Consider the following 16,127-nt stretch of genomic DNA (forward strand, 5'->3'; position numbering starts at 1 on the left):
ATATATCTAGTCGGGAGTGGTGCTGACTGAAAACAGATGATTTGGAGCGATTCGCGCGCCATATGTTGGTCATTCTAAGGACTTATTGAACTACCTTCGTAATACACCCATATAAAGTCGATTTTGCATAATGTCGGGACTAGCGGTACGTTTCGTTAGATCCGATATGACGTCTGCTCAACATGGGATTGTTTTTAGGGGTTCAAGTTTATTGAACAAATTAAAACGAAAATAATGCACCCATTTAAAGTTAATTTTAGATAATGTTGGGTCTAGCGAAACGTTTTGCTGGCCCCGCCAGTGTTTTTCTGTGAAATCAGGTACTTCCGGTGATGCACAAATTCTAACTTTGGTTGTACAAATTTCAACAAATTTTGCACTAAATATTTGGCCGAAAAAAAAGTTAAATTTGCGTGGGTGGTGGGGCCAGCGAAATGGTCCTGATTTTTCCTACGTCTAAAAATCCCCTAAAGGGAACAGAAAAAGTGCAAATCGTATACCTGTCAATTGACTTTGTAAAATTTAACGAAAGAATATATTTAACCTATTTTTCATTATTAAGACTTTTAGAACTTATAAACGAATTAAAACAATTTATTACACATGTTTTGAGAACTTATTAGAAGGAATTAAATAATCTCAAAAATTGAAGACTTTTGGGGAATAGAAGACATCTCTGTGAAGTTATCGGACGGCACAATTACAAGGACTTAAATATATTTAAAACACGTTCTCTTCAGGGGCATAGGGTGCTATGCGGCGGCAGCTATGGAAATAGAAAAGAATTAGTTTCTGAGATATCCTATTTTTATAATGACAGTTTCGACAGATGGAAAAATCGCGCATTCAAAATAATGGAATAATCTTCCCTTTTACGCTGAAATATAAAATATTACTTTTTCTCTATTCGACGCTTATTACTGGGTGTGTTAAAAATTTTTGGAGTTCAAAGTAATCCGTAATGAAAATAAGATCTCTAGTAGTTTGATTTCTATCTTGTGTTAAAAAATTTATGTGAAAAGTTCACTTTCAAGTTAATAAATGATTTGGCGTGTCAGTGATCTTACTTAAAACTTTTCTAGATTGTTCGAAGTGCTAAAAATCTATTTATCTAATCTTAAATAAAAAATATTGAAATAAACAAGTGTATACTCAATAATTTATTTTCTTTTACGGAGTTTGATTAGGTTAAAATAAAATGTACCCTTTTTTTAAGGGATAGCTTTAAAAACGTTCGATTTTATTATGTATCTGATATTTCAAAGATACCTGCAAATACTTTAACATGAGAAGAAAGTCATCCGATGAAATGGATACAGTAAATTCTCAAGAGATTTGATGAAAAATAATGCAACGGTACTCATAGAGAATACATATAAGGAGACCACAATCTGTAATGCACGGATTTCATCAAAAACGGTCACTTCTCTGTTGCCAGAAGCACGCACACACCTATGTGCAAAATCACACTTACGTATAGTTCAAAACTTCCCGAGCGTGGCGTAGCAACTGCACTTAAAAAAATATGGCCGCCTCCATTGTTTTGTTTTGACAAGTCGCTTGAACAAATAAATAATTGATAATTCACAGCAAGATATACGTATTTCTGAGTTTCAAACTTAATTACATTGCAGGATATGAAGCTAAGAAGTGAGTGGGAAGAAGCTCTTTCGATAACCCTGAGACAGATGTTCTTTGCGAAATACATTTTCGAGCGGCAGATGTAGAAAAATTCTTTGAAACCTTAACCTTCAGGCGGGCGATAGAGCGGCAATTTGGCCGTCATTTGAATTAAAACCATCTTGCCGTTGACAAAGCAATCACAACGCAATGGGGCCGATAGGTAGTCTCTAGTTACAACACAAGACAGCGGATGGCAGGCAAGAACTAACTCAAGTATATCAGCTTCAAAGTTGACAAGGTCGAAACAACTGCCCAAGCGCAGCCAAATCGCTGCGGTGCGCCATACCACGGATCTCATATTTCAAATCTTATTTTCTCTAGTTCTCAATTTTAAATTAAAACGTAAATGTTTATGTTGTGTTATTGGTGACCTAACATGTTACTCCAATCGCATTGCTTGAATTTTGAAAGACAGTCTGAATTGACTTTTGAAAAGCCTGATACTTTCTCTCATTTTCAAATTATGTTTTTATATAGTTGAAAAAGTTTGGAATAAAATTTATTCGTTTCACCCATTATTTATGGTTCTGTACATAATGTGTGTTTTATTAATGTGCAAGGTCAGTGATTAATGGTGTATACATGCACTTAACAATAGAAAAGTGATGTTATATCGAGACGGCCACATTGCCGTCATGCGCCCAACGTTGTAAGTCCAAATGGCGCGCCCGCCCGAAGGTTAATTCCGGATGGAACAATCCACCGGATACAGAGGAATCTTAAAAGTTTAAAACGGAACGCTATTCCGATGAAGGTATGGTTTCATTTGCGAATATCAATTTTGTCTTGATCTAAAATATTATATGCAATCTATTTCGGGTTGATGATTTCAAAATCGGCGGCCATATATTTTTTAAGTGCGGTTGGCACGCCATGCTCGGGAAGTTTTGAACCATACGTAAGTGTGATTTTGCACATTTCTGTGTGCGTACTTCTAACAACAGAGAAGTGCTCATTTTCAGTCACACCAGTCTGGTCTCCTTATGTCTATTCTCCAGGGATACTCTTTATATTTACAACACACTCAAGTACCATTTTTGTCAGCTTTTAGTATTTTTATGCAGTTTTCCTGTCAAGCAAATCATGGAAGTAGCGTAATTATTGGATTTCACCCTGCTTATGATTCTGCTACAAGTACACGGAGAGACTTTCTATATCAATATTTGATTCATTCTATATGTGTAATTAAAATAAAACGTAAGAATTTAGGGATAATGGGAGTAGTCCTATAAAGATCCCTACTATAATAAGAGATGATGGTATTTCTTTATGTATTATTATAAACGTAAGCGAGCAAAAATTAGTATTCACGTTTAGAAAAAGTCTTATTCACTGTTTGAGAATGGTGAGCGTGAAAAACTGATAATGGTCAATAACAAGTTTTGTAAAAAATATCGTCAAAAGTAAGAATTTTACGTAACATAAGTTGTTAGAAATGTACGAAATTTTAGTATTCTTGAATCACAATGTGTATTAAAATGAGTGCCGCTAGTAATATTAAGGTACTATATTAGATGGGAATATGCAATAGCCATTGTGGTTCCCCGCTAACTTCAAAATCGCTAACTTTACATCGAATTTTTAAGAGATGAATTTTGGTCTAAAACCTAATTAAATAGTAGTGAATAACAAAATTAAAACAAACTAAGCTGTAATATTTTAAGATAATAATATTATTAGAAATATGAATGTTTTTCAACTTTATAATGTAATGATCAATTGAAAAGAAAAATGGCAAATTATTCTACTTACCGATAACACGTTGATTTTAACTATTAAATTGAAAAAACAGACATTTTTCAACTTTCAGTTTTAGTTCTCTGAAATCTAATTTCTAAATCACATTTGATACAAAGTCGTTATTTGAGTTGGTCAAAAAGCACCTAAAAAACAAGATAAATACATTCACATGATATAGATTATTTATCTTAAAATTATACTCAAGCATTTTTCTCAACACATAAATTATAAATAAAATTACATGTGATATAATGTATAGAATATTTAAATTAGACTATATGATTTTTAACCCACCCATTTGCCAAAAAATAATTCTTGCAAAAATTATGATTGTAAACTAAAGTTTACTCAGATTATAAACAAGCGTGCGCTAAAATTATAATCATATGATTTATGAAATAACTAGCAACAAATAATAATAGACTATAGGTTAAAAACTAATACAATACTTTTCCAAAAGTTTATTATGATAGTTATTTAGATTTCATATTAGACGTCTTTTTATTTGCGTGGGTTAAGGGCATGTGATACTTCGTCGTGTGGTTAATCGGGTACAGTTCCCCCGGCTTTTCTCCGCAAAAATGAAACTTTTTAAAACCTGAATTTGGAGATGCTATAAAATATCATAACGGACGTCCCCGGACTCTTTCTTGTCCTAGTGGAAAACGGTACAGTTTATATCCATCTTCGCTTCTATTCTGATAAAACAGAGCACTGCAGCTGACTATTTTTGTTATATTCTAAGCTTAATTTTAATTATAAACTAGGACATGCTTTTCGCCTGGTTTCCGCGATTTTTCTAGGAACCAGAATGACGGTTGCATATTCATGTCTGATATAGTACCCCAGTAATATCTGTAACCGGGATTTGCGATCATTCAAAAAGACTATTCTAAAACGCCCAAAGGCTTCCGAGCTATTTCGTCTATAGTCGAGCTCGCGACGATCACACCATCTGACCAACTGTACGGGGCTCATGACTTGGGATTTCCCGCAGAATCTCTACAACCATGCGTGTATTTTTAGTACAAAAATGTTCATAACTAGTGCAATTTAAATTAAAGTTTAAACCAATTTTAATTGGGAAATTTTTTATTTAAAGTCAATAATCTACACATATAAAATAGAAGCTTTTAACACTTTTCAATTGAAAAATTTCAATTAAGTGTAATTAAACTGAAAAACTTAAACCTTCACACTTTAATAAATTCAATTGTTTAAAGATCTCTGGTTAAAAAATATGAATTCGCGCTATCGTTTTAAATTCTCTAAATTAAAACTAATCCATAATTTCAACTCGCATTCATAAAAATGTGAGGGAATGAAACATGTCCCTCTTCCAAATCAATAAAAACGATATAAAAAAAGTTTTTTTTTGAAAATGTAGATTACAATCAATGTAGATCACTTAAAATGTATAAGGTAAGACGGATTCACTTAGCCTTACTGATTAATCCAGAGAGTCAGTCCGGTACAAAATATCAAAAATCTAATCTGAATTTTTATCAAAAATAAATTAAAATCTTTTACATTAATTGCAGAACACAAACAAATAAATACGATCGACCCTAATTCTAATTAAAAAAATCTTCTTTACTGTTATAATAGTTGGTTCAAATAAAAAACGATATCTTTCAAGAAAACAGCAAAGTTATAATCTATCTATATACAAAAATGTGCGCCTCTTCATATTTAGAAAAAGTTTAAAAAAGAAATTTCCTTTCTTCCAGTTCCTCTCCTCCGACCCAATAACAATAAATATTTTTTAATTATCCTCTTCTAATTCAGAAAAAGCGAAAAGAAAAAATTCTTTTTTCGAACACAATAAAAATTTTGAAAAAAATGGCCTCTTCCAATAAAAAAACTGCATTTTTTCCAACTCAATACAACCTTTACAAATTTAAAATGTACTGACAATTTACCAAAAATTAGAATTTTCTATATTTTTTAATTATCCTCTTCTAATCCAAACAAAAAAAGATAACATAAATCATTCTTTCCTCAAACAGAATAAAAATCTTGAAAATAAAAAAATGGCCTCTTCAAATTAAAAGAAAACGATATCTCTTCCAACTCAATAAAAACTTTACAAATATAAAATGTACTGTCAATTTAACAAAAATTGAAATTTTATCATTTCGAGGTTGATATAATGTTACAAATACAATACTTCACATTTTTCCACACAATAAAAATTTAAGCCTCAAAAAGTTCCTCTTGCAATTGGAAAGAAATTAAATACCAAAATTAATTTTACCTTTTTCAATTTTGTTCGTTTCAAATTAATAATTTTCAATTGTTACTTAACGTTACAATAACAATTGTAACGTTAAAAGTTAAAAAGTTGCAAGCTGAAATTTTTACCACACAAGGCAAAAATAGACTTGACAGATCCCTAAATATATATATTTTTTTATAAATAATAACAATATTCAGGGGACATTTTGACACCAAAAGGAACAATTTGTAGGGCAGATATTTTTGAAAAAACACTTTTTTGGACCACACTTCATTTATTCATATTTTTTACCACTTTTATTAAACTTAGTTAACTACCATTTAACCATTCACTGATAGATAACGGAAAGTTTTTTTAAAGTATTATGTATGTATGTATGTATTTAATCTCTCCCTTTTACGGGTTTGAGGGCCTCCGCTCCCTGTACATACATTTCCAATTCCATTCTTAGTCTAACTTAACTACTACTAATATTCTACTCTTTCGCATTATGTAGGATAAACAATAGTAACAGTAGTGATATTAATTCCTAAAATGAGCGAGCTTCCAGGGCTTCCATTTCCTCTTACCATAAAAAATGCATTTTCCACGATATTGAAAACAATTGTCGTTTTTTACTGTCCATTTTCAGGATCACCCGTTTGGCTCTGCCCTACTCCCTTGCTTTCCCTTACTTCATCAAATTTCTTCATCCACATGACTCCCTGCCCACTACCATCCAAGATCCATCTTATACGCTGATCTGCACTCAACTGCCCCTCTTCCTCTCTGTACATCTCTCTAATACATGTGCCCATGACTCCATTTCGTATCCACATACTCTGCATAAATTCTCCTCTTCATCCATCCAATATCTGCATGCTCTCACTCGTTCTGCCATTCTAAACCATACAACCCTACTCCATTTTTCTTCCTTTTTTATTTTTTGCAGATATTCTGGTTCCGGCAACCCTTTGACCATCATATACCATCTATTGTACCTCGAATCTATAATCTTTGTCCATCTCTCTTCTCCTTGTTTAACCAATAGCTCTAACTCTATGTCCTGCTACTCCATAACCCCTTCTCGAATTTCGCCGAAAGCTGCTTGTGCAATTCTACTTCCCTCTCCCCTTTTTAGCTTCTCTTCAAACCTTCAGGCTCTCTTAATTTGTATAGTAACCATATTTTCTCTTCCTAACTCTTCTTTTAACATATATCCTGGGCAACTCCAGATAACCCCCATTACCCACCTCAGAAATCGCTCATGCATGCTCTCTACTTTCCTATGTTCCTTCCATCCCCAGATCTCCACATCATAACACAACACCGCGCACACCAACGCATCAAACAACCAGACCCTCACTCTCCAATCGTTCTTCAACCTTCTCTTTCCTATACCCTATACTTGGGTCATTACTTTACTCGCACATTCAATTCTTTTCCTCACCTGCAGCTCGTTTCCCCCTTCTGCCTCAAACCAAAAACCTAGATATCAGAACTCCTCCACAATTTCCACTTTTTGTCCGTTCATCTTGCAAACGTAATTTATTTTGCTCTTTCTATTTCTGAAACACATCACCTTTGTCTTATCTACGTTCACCGTCAGCTCTTTTGTTCCCACATACTCTTCGAAGATTCTCATCATTATGTTCATCCCCTTCTCATCATCTGTTAATAGAACGACATCGTTCGCGTATGATAGAGAGTATAGTTTGCTATTACCCAAAACCGTTCCTCCTTTTCCTTTCTCCTTTAGCTTCTCCTCTAAGTCTGCCAATATGATACTAAATAGTAGCGAACTCAACGGGCACCCTTGCTTTAGACCTCGACCTGTCTAGAAAACCTGCCCTTTTTTCTTTCCTATTTTCACCATAATCCTGGTTTCAGTAAAAATTTTCCTTATCCTCTCCACCAACTTTTCCTCTACACCCCTCTTTTTCATTGCCTGCCATAGCACTTTTCTGTTTACTGAGTCAAACGCTGCTTTGAAATCTACGAACTAAGCGACTAGTTTCCCTTTTTTCTTCCCAAATTTCTGTTAACTAAATAGTTAAGTATGCAGATGTTGTCTGTAGTTCCCATCCCTGTTCTAAATCCCGTCTGATTATGTGGGATACTTTCTTTTTGTTCTACCTGACTCTCCAACCTTTTCTTAAGATTTCTACATATATTTTATAGCCGGCTGACATGAGAGTGATCCCTCTGTATTCCTCTACCTTCTTTCCTTCCCCTTTCTTGACAAGCGGTACCACCAGTCCCGTCGTCCACTCTTCCGGCCAACATTCCCCTTTCCATACCTTGTTGAAGATCTTCCACATCCCAACCCTAATCCCTTCTCCTCCAAACTTCATCGCTTCGTTCTCCATCCCATCTTCTCCCGTCGCCTTGTTTCTTTTTAACCTATTTATTGCCTCATCTACTTCTTCTCTTGTTATCTCGTTCCCTTCCTCCATTTCTCCTTGGACTGTCCTACACTTTTCCCCTTTGATATTATTTTGCTCTCCCCCTAAAAGACCCTTAAAATAATCCGTCCATTCCACCATTTCTATTTCTTCGTTAACGCCCTTCCTTTCCCCTCTATCTTTATTCATCACATTCCACACCCTACCTTCTTTGATCGCTTTTTCTACTTCTGCTTTATATTCTTCCTTTCCCCTTTGTCTTTTTATTTCCAGCATCTTCTCATATTCTTTTTTCCTCCTGTGTTACTCCTCCTTCTCCATTTCCCTCTTCTTCATTTGCTCATACACTATTTTATGATCTCTTTGCTCTCCCAGAATTCCTCGTCCCACCAGCCTCTCTTTCTCCCTACTCTTTCGTCATTAGTACCCAGCTCATCCTTTACCTTTTCAATGGACCCCTTCAACCTTTCAATTAACGAGTCTATTCCCTCCTCTTTTTCATACCTGACCTTCTCCTTTTCCATCTTTTGTTTAATTTCTTTTAATTTATCTTCTTATTGCAACTATGACTGGGAAGTGTTCGGACCCTATCTAATTCCCTATCTTCATACTCCCTATCATATGTCGCATTCTTTCTTCAGCCAAGATGTAGTCTATTACTGTTTCTCCCTTTCCTATGAATGTTATCTCCCTTTCTTCATCTCCTTTCATATTGCCATTGCATATAAACCATCCTGTTTCTCCTATCAGGTCTAGTAACTTCCTCCCCTCCCTGTCCGTATCTCTATGTTTGGAGTTCCTTATAAATGCCTCCTTTTCTTCATCCCATAACCCTTCACCTTGTTCGCCAGTCCATGCACTTAAGTCCCCTTCTATTAAAACCAATTCTTCCTTCTTTTCCTCCATCCACCTCCTTATTACACTCCAGCCTTCCTCTTCCCCTCTTCTTCTGTATACACACACTACCGCTATTTCTGCTTTCCCAATTATAATTTTCCTCATCATTGTTCCATACTTTTTCTCCATTTCCCCATCTTTTCTCCCTTTTACTGTTAATTCTTTTCTCACCCCTGACACCATGCCGCTCATCCCTCTCGCTTTAACGTGTTCTTTTTTTGCTTCTTGCATTGTCTACATATAACCTTTTGGTAACAGCTTTTTTATTCCCTTTCAGTCCTTCTCATCTGCCTAAGTTTCACTCATCATAATCACATCCCACTTTTCTAACTCCTCCCAAAATCCTTTATTCTTGTTCTTCAAACCTGACACATTCCAGAAAGCTATTTTCACGTTTTTCTCTTCCCTTCCCTCTTCTCTCCTCTTCACTTGGTTTCCCCTTTGCAGTTTGGAAACTCCTCTGATTTATTTCTATACTCTTTTTCGTCTCACTTCCCCCTACCTTTCCCAAGACTTTTTCATTTTTTTCTTAATTCTTCTAATTCTTTATCCCAGCACCATTCCTCCCCATTTATCCATAACCTGTCTCTCCCTATTCACACCATATGGCCCCTTTTCCTCTATACCCAAGCACTCTGCCCTAGTTGTCATCTCCTTTTTCTCCCCCTCTATGTCAGATCTTCTTTAATTCTTTCCCTTTTTCCTTTCAATAATTTGTTTCCCTCCGTAATTTTCTTTTTCTCCTCCTCACTCCCCACGTTTACTAGAAACATTCCTTCTTTTCCTTCCTTTCTCCCTCCTGTTCTCTTGACTCCCTCTACCCTTACCTGCACTTTAATATCTCGCAAAAGATTTGTTATTTCCACTTTTCCTGTTCCACTCTCCACTTTTAATCCCTTAACTACTACGTTATTTTTCCTCTTTGCCCTTTCTTCTCCTTCTAATCTTCTTTCGATCTCACTGAGTCTTTTCTTCAATCTTTCATTTCTCACTTCGGACGTTCTTTTCATTCCCTTGAACTATTTCCTCATTTTCTGTCTTTTCCCCCATATGCTCATTCCTAATTTCTAGACTGGTTACCCGTTCTTCCAATTGTTTTATTTCTCTAGATCGCTGTTCGTCAACCTCTCTCTGTCTATTCTCAATGCTCTCTAGCTTACCCCAAACTTGTCTTTCTCCTCCTTCCAACGTTTATCTCATTGTTCCCATTTTTCTCTGACCTTTTTCACTTCCCCCCTTACATCGTTTCGCTGGCTATTCATATCCCTATTCATGTCATCCAATCGCTTTCTTGTTTCCTCTCTAAACCCTTTAATGAGAGCTTCCAATTTTTCAAACATACCCCCATCCCCCCTATCTCTCTCTGGTGTTTTCCGTTTAATTCTGACTCTCTTGTTAGCCTGGTCCCTTTCTACCCGTACCTGAGTCCGTTCTCCTCCACACCCGGGTCGACTTTTCGGCACTTTCATCACCGCTGCTGTCACTGCGATCAGCGTCACCCCCCCCCCCCCCCCCCCCCCCCCCCCCCCCCCACTTCCAATGCTTTCAGAAACATCAGCTGTTGCAGCCACTACGGTTTTCTGCTCTGTGCGATCGTCCAGTAACTATTTTTTCACTCCTAACCTCAAAAACTTCACACGCTCCAAATTTTCACGTTAAACCACTCACTTTCACCGTTCACACCTTTGCCTTAACTCACCTTCTTCCTTTACACTCGATCTCCGCACTTTCTACCTTTTCTGCACTCACTCACCCTCATTTCCTTCACCAAAGCCAAAAATACACCACTTGACAAAAAAGAGTTCTTTCGCAATCGGTACCGGAAACGGAAGCCTTGAAAGTATTATGTAATAATTTTCAAAGTATGTAGGATCAGAATTGCTTTAAACAATCTGATATTTTATACTTGAGTGGCTCATTGTTCAGGAAAATTATACCTTGGGAAAATATATAGATACCTGGCGACAACCTAGTATTGTCAGAGATTTTTTTTTACAGAATTTGAGTAGACGCCCTGAAATAATTCTCAGGATAATATTTTTAAATTTTTGTATGGATATCTTTCAGCATAAAAAATATCTACCAGTTTGTTATCAATCAATTTTTATTAAACAATTTCACAGCATTTTGTGTCTGGGGGGAGGAGTGTGTGTGCGTGTGTGTGATAAATAGTTAATTAAGTCTGAAACACCTAAAATTTTTGAAGCAGCACTATAAATTTCTCATTAAGAAGTATATGAAGTCCATGTAATAGTGTGTGTTCATCCACTTCTCTCCGTGTTTCTTTTTGCCATGTACCAGCGTCAAATACAACATCACGTGACCCCCATTTTTCGTATAGTGGTTTAGAAAGATTGCAAGACAATCGTAATGAAATGTACAACATTCTGTTTTGCTTCTTTCAAAGCACTATACTAATTTTTGTTATTCAAATCCATTACAAAATTTAATACAGCAACTTAGAAATTCCTAAATTTTTTGTATGTAAGAGTTTAAAATTCGTACGATTTATTCCAATCAGAGATATTAGTCTGCATTTTCATAGTCACTATTTTAACATATTATTTTACTATAGTAATATATCACGCTTTCTTTATATTTTCATCTGAATTATTTCTAAAATTTTCAAATATAATTCATTATTACTCTCAAATATAGATCACTGACACGCAAAATCACTTATTAACTTAAAATTGAACTTTTAACATAAAATTTTTCAACAGAAGATAGAAATAAAACTATTGGAGAACTTATTTTCCAAGTCTTCAAACAACCAAATTGTTTTAAAACGTCCTGAAATTTTTAAATTAATTTCCTCGCTATTTTTTGACAAAACACGTTTGAAACTACAAAACTAAGAGACAAAACATAGAAGTACGTGTGCATGTACTTCGAATTTCGAGGTTTGCTTTGGAGAACAGGTGACAATGAGTCCATCACATGACGCCACCACACTATTAAGCCGGCCAAAGCTGCCAGATCGTCGATGAAATTTACCCTCACCATACCTACCGTTTGGGCGCCGCAAAACAGAAGGTGCATGATTACCACTGTGAGTTCGTGTGTAAGCCGAAAATGCCCGATTCGACTTAGGTTTTCTGCTGCTATACAATGATTGCCGATCTGAAAGCTTCGCAGGCTCGGTCAACTCAATAAGGGAAAATGGCAAATTTTTAAAACAAGGGCGCGGGGGGTTGAGAGGCATCGAGGGGAGTCAAATTAGTTCTCCAGCCAACCGCAGATGGCGCAGATTGGCGTAAAAAGCGCGTACGCGGAAAATTCTTTGTTGTCATTTGTTACTGTCACGTGTTGTCTGGTGCTGTCACCGTATGAGACCATAACCGCAAAACGGTTTTTCGTGTGCCGGTATCACTTCAATGAAAAGGATTTCTTGAAAACGCAAACTAGTGTGGTTATACAATATTTTAAAAACTGTATATCACAGGTCAACTCTGCTTCAAAAAAAAATTAATTCATGCGTATGCACATCCTACCTCGTCTCGTAATTATCTTTTTCTACGTAAAATACAAAAATAAAAGCAAAATTAAGTAAATGAGTAACGTAAAATGAGAAATTGAATGATAATTATCTTTAATTTCTTATTTTGCGTTTCTTGTTTTCTTAGCTTTGTCTTTATTCATCCTTTTTTCTTAAATTATTTTACTAGTCAACATATCTAAGGAAGGAGCATGTACATATATAGCGACCAACACATGCATGCTTCTGTGGTTTTCCTGCCCATCGCAGATGGCGCTGAATTTGGCCATTAATTTCCCACGTAGTTGACCGAGCCTGAAGCTTCGGAAGACTTCGGTGGTCTTCTATTAATATCTCGATCCCCATTTGAAAGAAATTGGCGATTTGGATGTTTCGCCATGTAGTTAAATTTTCAAATAAAAAGATGAGTATATTCAACACAAAAGATATTCGTAACCAAGAAGATCCATTTTTTAATTAAAAATTGATTGCATTATTCATTAAGCCAAATAGTTTAATTTGTAACCCAAAAGATAAATTAATTACCAACAAGATTTAGGTCCAACAAAACACATAAATTTTCAAGTAATAAAGATAAATTGTTAATTAATACGTATAATAATTCAGTTTCTAGATAGAAAGATAAGTTTCCAACCAAATAGATGCATTTTCAACCACGAAGATTCAATTTCTCTGAAAAAATATCCAGTTTCCACAAAACGTGGAATAATTGCAATTGCAATTGCAAATGTTTATTACAAGCTTTTAAAATGCACAGTTTTATCCGAAATTTTTATAAATCAGAGTTCAGACAATTCCAATAGGTAGGAGATGAAATTGAACACAGAATAAAATATTTTGAATTATAAGCTTTTGAAATTATTCGAATATAAATTTTGATGAAAGTAAAAAAAAATATGCTTCACCGTAAATATTGATTAAACACAATTGACAGAAATTAAAAAATAAATTCACCTTGATTGCCACCGTTAACATAATTTTTCTTCCAAATATTGTAGACAATGTAGACATGTAGACTTTAGCGCTCTTATGGCCACAAATTTCCAAACCTTCCATTTGGAGCGTCAAAATAGAGGCTTAGTTTTGGTTTCTTATTTAACGCTCCATACTCTACCTTGATGTACAGGATAAAATTATTTGATGAAAAATTAACAAAAGTAGAGCAAGAAGAAGTGACATTTGCGTAATTTTTCAAGTTATTTTGCACATGAAAAAAAGCATTAAATGTTATAGAGCTAATCCTATAGTAGAGGGTATGCTGGGTAGTTTAATAAAAATAAAAATTGTCTTGGTTTGCATTGCTTGGAACTAGTCCCGAAGCTATAGAGAACAGTTCTGTAAAATTATAACCGATTTTTCGCCACAAAAAATTAATCTTTTTTATTCTTATATTATTACTATTATACTATAATATTTGTTCACATGTTTAAGCACACAATTATTTACTATTACACAATCACTACACTGTTTATAATCGCACGCTATGCAATTTTTTATTCTCCGCGGGTTCAAACCCTATAAGTTTCGAATTCGCAAGGCCTAAAGCCTTTCGGCTAGCCTAGCTGGAAGTATGCAAAAAACATCTGAAATATAACCTACAGCTGTGCAAAACTGTCTGCAAATTTTTGTGACCTATTCGATAAAAAAAGATTGCTACGCTTATATGTGACGGTCTAGTGAATTACACTTCTTTTATACTTGATATAAGAATACTTTTTGTTTATTGACCGAAAGATACAGAATGACCTGCCCGTAGACAGGGCGCAAGGACTACTGAGGCCCCGAGGGCCTTGTGTAGGCGTCGTAGGCGAACTACCCTTAGCTAGAATCAACGAGAGGGGAGAGTGGTAAAGTAGAAGTATTACACCCCCCTCGTTAGACTCGTTTTGCTCCAGAAAAACGCAATTTAACAACTTTAGGTGCTACTAACGGCTCACTGTTTTCAATTTCATGTGCAGGAGGAGCCTGTGTTTCAGTCCATGTTCGTGTTCGACGTTCATTTTTGACTCTGTTTAAAACATTCTCGATATCATCTTGTTCTACCTGCTTCCAGCAATTGCTCATTATCAATCTGTTTTTGGATTGGTAGCATTTTATCGTTGAGTAAATCTAGATCATCACTGGTATAAGGTACAGAAATATTTTTTGTGTAATATATGTGTTTTCTCAGTTCCCTACTTTGTTTTAACTTTACTATGGCACCTTCGGTGGTTAAAATACAATTGCTTTCTAACGATAGAAGTGATGCCTCGGTAATTTTAATATCTTTAATTATTCCTTCGCAGTTGGTTGTTAAGTCTATAGATTTTTCAGGAACTATAATATATCCTTGACTTTCTGCTAAACTAATAAAAACTACATAATCGATTTTGAGAACGGATATTTCACATGTTGATAAGTCTAGTGTTTTAATACTACTACGGATAATTTGGTTTTCACAATTGTGTGTATCAGCTAACAAATAAGTTGGATGAGAACGTTGACAGATTTTGATTTTTTAGAGTAACCTGCACTTGAATATTTCTTTTTCATTCGTAGGAACATACATGGTTTTCGGATTGTTTATAAAAATGAACTGTTCCTTCGGAACAGATATAAGAAATTGATTGTCATGCTGCTTCGGTATCGGAATTAAATGTTGGATTTTATATTCATCAATTTCAAATATTGGTATGTTAACTGAATACAATAATTTCCTATTATTCAAACAAATGATTATTTCAGATATGTCAATAATATGTTGGTAATTCACTTCTTTGAGTGGCAAAGCATACTTTACGTTAAATTTTTCCTCAAAGTTTTTTAAGGATTCAATGAGCAATGTTGGTGTTAAAATTTGCGGATGTACTATACCATATTTACCCTCGTTAATTGAATTTATCAACAATGTTATATCTTCGTTCAACTCATCTATAAGCAAAGTCATGACTATAATTTGATTTGAAATAAACAAATTTTTGGTATTATCATTTATTCGGGTGCTCATTTGTTTGAGTCGCTCAGAGGTTTTTTGGTTATGTACAAAAAGTGATTCGCCATCGTGAGAGCCAGAATTTAATATCATTCTAATTACCTGCGTTTGGTTTTGGAGACTAGAAGCTAACTGTTTGTTTTCTAAGTAAAGTTTGTCTAATTCACGATCAACATATATCAAATCAGATTCTGTCAAAGTTCCGAATAGTGTCTTAGATATACTACCTATCGCATTAATTAAACCTCTTTTTCTATTGTGTGTTCTCCCTAACAGCTTATATAAAAGGCTGCGCTGAATACCAAGTCGTTTCATCCTACCGTTGATGAGGCTCAACTCGAATTGCTCAGTGCAATTTAAACACATGTTAATTGTTGATTCGTAGTGTCCCAACAGGTTATTAAGCCTAGTATTAACGTTATCTACGTCGACCGATACATATAAGTGCCAAGTTTCGTGATATAATCTAGCGTTGCCTAAATCTTCCGCAAAAATAGTTACATTATGGATTGAAGTCACTACGAGGCAGGAAGTGGAGGAGATGAGTGAAAGGATGACCCAGGCAGTCCGCATTCTGAAAACATAGGATTAGTGATAGTATGGATTCAGATGATTTGCGTGAATTGTGAGGTATCTATTTTCAAAAAGAATTTCGTAATTAATTTGGCTGGTACGCCGTATTACTGTAGCTGGACCTAACCATTCTGAATCTAA

The sequence above is a fragment of the Belonocnema kinseyi genome, chromosome 3 (assembly GCF_010883055.1).
Source record: "Belonocnema kinseyi isolate 2016_QV_RU_SX_M_011 chromosome 3, B_treatae_v1, whole genome shotgun sequence".
In the NCBI taxonomy this organism is placed as follows: Eukaryota; Metazoa; Arthropoda; class Insecta; order Hymenoptera; family Cynipidae; genus Belonocnema; species Belonocnema kinseyi.